The 3,388-nt window shown below is 39.6% G+C and overlaps 1 pseudogene; it reads left to right on the top strand.

Annotated features, from left to right (window-relative positions):
• Positions 1–487: 487 nt before the first annotated feature.
• LOC149167765 (KIN17-like protein pseudogene) lies at positions 488–1,795 on the top strand (annotated as a pseudogene).
• Positions 1,796–3,388: the final 1,593 nt, after the last annotated feature.

Genomic DNA, 3,388 nt, shown 5'->3' on the forward strand with positions numbered 1-3,388 from the left:
AATTTAATATCAATATTTAAATATTATCTCTATTTACCATGATCGTAAGCTCTTGTCTTCTTATCCTGATGATGAACCAAACTAGTTTATAAAAAAACGTCCGAAAAAATTTATGTTATATAATTTCAACCAAAAAACACACTTTTCGTAATTCATGGATTACTTATTTATTTAAAATCTTATAAATTCACGACTTATAAATAAAAAAACAATAATTAACAAGAGCATCATGCTTTGCACCTCCCTACATTCCTGACTTAAAAATGAAGAAAAAAGACGGCAACTTAAACATCATAAATATAAAACTTGAGAAGGATTCTGTAAATCTTTGGATCCGAGATAATAGCCATTAGCGTCCTTTTGAAATTTACGGTGCCAAAAAGGACGTTGGAAAAATTTATTGACCCACAAATACGTTCAAAAAAAAGGAAGAACGTCAAATTCCACGCGTTGCTGGAACGCTCGTCTGTGGTTTTTTTCTTCATCATTTTACATTAAACCAGATAATGGTAGAACTTTGATTGTTGCAGGTTTAAAACAGAAAAAAATAAAGTATATATACGTTGAATATATTTCGTCAGGGAGGAAGAGTTTTGTTTGGTCCCCATTCCGAAAGTGCCAATTCCTTCGTCGGACTCCTTCCTTCAATGGGGAAGAACGATTTTCTGACGCCGAAAGCCATAGCAAATCGCATCAAAGCAAAGGGCTTACAGAAGCTGAAATGGTACTGTCAGATGTGTGAGAAGCAATGCAGGGACGAGAACGGGTTCAAATGCCACTGTATGTCGGAGAGCCACCAGCGCCAAATGTATGTTTTCGGCCAAAACCCCGACAGATTCGTTGACGGCTACTCCCAAGAATTTGAAAATTTGTTTCTGGAGCACGTCAAGAGAACGCACAGGTTCAGCCGTGTGGCCGCCACCGTCGTATATAACGAATACATCGCCGATCGCCACCACATCCACATGAATTCCACGCAGTGGGCGACCTTGACAGAGTTCGTCAAGTATTTGGGTCGAACTGGGAAATGCAAGGTCGATGAAACCCCAAGGGTTGGTTTATTACCTTCATTGATAGAGAACCGGAGACTTTATTGAAGGAGAGTCTAAAAAACAAGAGGGTTCGGTCAGATTTGGCGGAGGAAGAGCGGCACGAGAGGGAAATCCAGGGGCAAATTGAACGAGCGGAGAAATTGGTGGCCAAACCAAGCGTAAATTCATCTTCGCCTGAGCCTCCTCAAGATTTAGCCAAGACAGAAAGTCTAACAAATGGTAAGATTGCTTTCTCTTTCTCTAAGCCGGTTTTGACTAGCGACTCTACAGAAAAAAGGAAATTTGATTCTGTATTTGAAGATGGTGAAAATGATATTGGCACTTCTAGGGCTAGGAAGGAAATTAATAGACAAAAATTTAGTGACTCCGCTGCTTTGGAGGAGCTGATGAAAGAGCAGGAGCATGCAAAGGAGAAGATGAACAGAAAAGATTATTGGGTCTGTGAAGGAATTGTGGTTAAGGTTATGAGTAAGGCCCTAGCTGAGAACGGTTATTATAAGCAGAAAGGGGTCGTGGTTAAGGTAATTGGGAAATATGTTGGGGAGATTAAGATGATTGAGAGTGGCCATGTTTTGAGGGTAGATCAGGAGGAGCTCGAGACCGTGATACCGCAGATTGGTGGGCTTGTTAGGATTGTTAACGGTGCTTATCGGGGATGCAATGCGAGACTACTTGCAATTGACACTTTTCTTCAACACATCTGCCTAGATCTTGCCAGATTTTTTTGCATGAAATCTGAATAGAGACCTTTTGAATGAAGGCCAACTTAAACTTTCAGAGGACACTTGAGTTTCCATGCTCCTTTGAACAACCATTCCTCCTCAAGCACAAATTCTTCTTTTCTAGGTACTTTGTAGCCAAGCTTTGGTGTACACACCCCTCCAATTGGGTTCCTGGACTAAATTAGCTTGCCATCAACATCTTTTATCCTTACATGTCTACTTTTTGGAGTGAAATAGAAGTTTGTCCAAATCTGTGCCTTCTTGCCTTCAAATCCTAGCAGTCCGGCGTCAATCTACTATTGACTCATGATAGAGTAATTTTCTAGATTTGCTACCTGTGAAAGATGGAAAAACTCCCAATTCTTTAAAAGGCTACCATGTGTCTTGGTAGTCTAAAAATTTCATGAGAGCCTACCCATGGTCCTCCCCCTAGACTCACCCTGGAACCATTTCTAACCTCCCAGACAAACCAATTTCCAGTTAGAGGGAAAGACAAAATAACAACCTTCCAAAGAACTAAGATAGTTTAAAATGATTTTCTTTTGGTTCTAATTCAATCCTCCACTGATAATGGCTCAATGTATTTTTGGCAAACCACCTTACACCATAACCCTTCCCCTTGTAAAATTATCAAATACATTTGGCTGTTAATGCTCGAGTGAAACAATAAATATTTTTTATGTCCCTGCCTCCCTTCTCCTTTGGGATAGCTATTTTTTTCCAGAATACCCAAGGAAAACTTTTATTTTCACTCCCCTTAAGGCTTATACCATAAAAATTAAATATTAGTCCTTTTAACTTCTCCAAAACACCTTTAGGTATTAACGCTATTGAAACCTAATACATACGAATGGCTTCAAGAACAAATTTCACAGGTATCAACATTCTTCCCTTGGACGACCACTTATTACACTAGATAGAAAGTCTCCTCTCCACCTTGTCTATCATCCAACCTGTCTCCTTTGGAGTAGTCATCGGGTTTTAAATAAAAATCCAAGTATTTTATAGCGGCTTGTAACTCAACTTCTGTATATGGAAACAAATTTAGGAAGTAAATCTTATTCTCTTCACTGACTTTCAAAAAAGACACTGTAGATTGCCCTGCATTCACCATCATACCAGTGCCCAAACATTGTAAGTCTGAGGTTTCTCTAAGTTTTAGGGCATCCCTTCTGGAAAAATCCAGAAATAATAAATGAGAAATGTACAATGTTCTGCCCATCTTTATGCCTTTTAAAGCCCAAAATATTTTCCCTTCTGCAATGCTCCGTTCAGTCCTTCAGCGTCCACAAAAACTAGCAAGGCTGATAATGGGACAACCTTGTCTGAGCCCTCTTCCAGGTTTGAAGAAATCCGAGGCTGAGCCATTGATAAGAATTGCAAAAGAGAATGTGGAAACACAACTCCATCCTAGTGGGCAAAGTTAAGATTGATACCCACATGCATAAGCACCAACCTTAAAAAAAGCCATTTAATCTTGTCATAAGCTTTAGAGAAGTCAACTTTGATCACCATAGCCGGTATGTTTTTAGTTTTGAGCCTTGAGAGTATTGACCCTGAGATTACATGGTGGAGCTCCAGGTCACGAAAACCCCAATGGATTTGCTTCTTTCA

This window comes from Pinus tabuliformis, chromosome 5_1 (assembly GCF_031772625.1).
Source record: "Pinus tabuliformis cultivar Carrire ecotype Pingquan chromosome 5_1, CPIR1, whole genome shotgun sequence".
In the NCBI taxonomy this organism is placed as follows: domain Eukaryota; kingdom Viridiplantae; phylum Streptophyta; class Pinopsida; order Pinales; family Pinaceae; genus Pinus; species Pinus tabuliformis.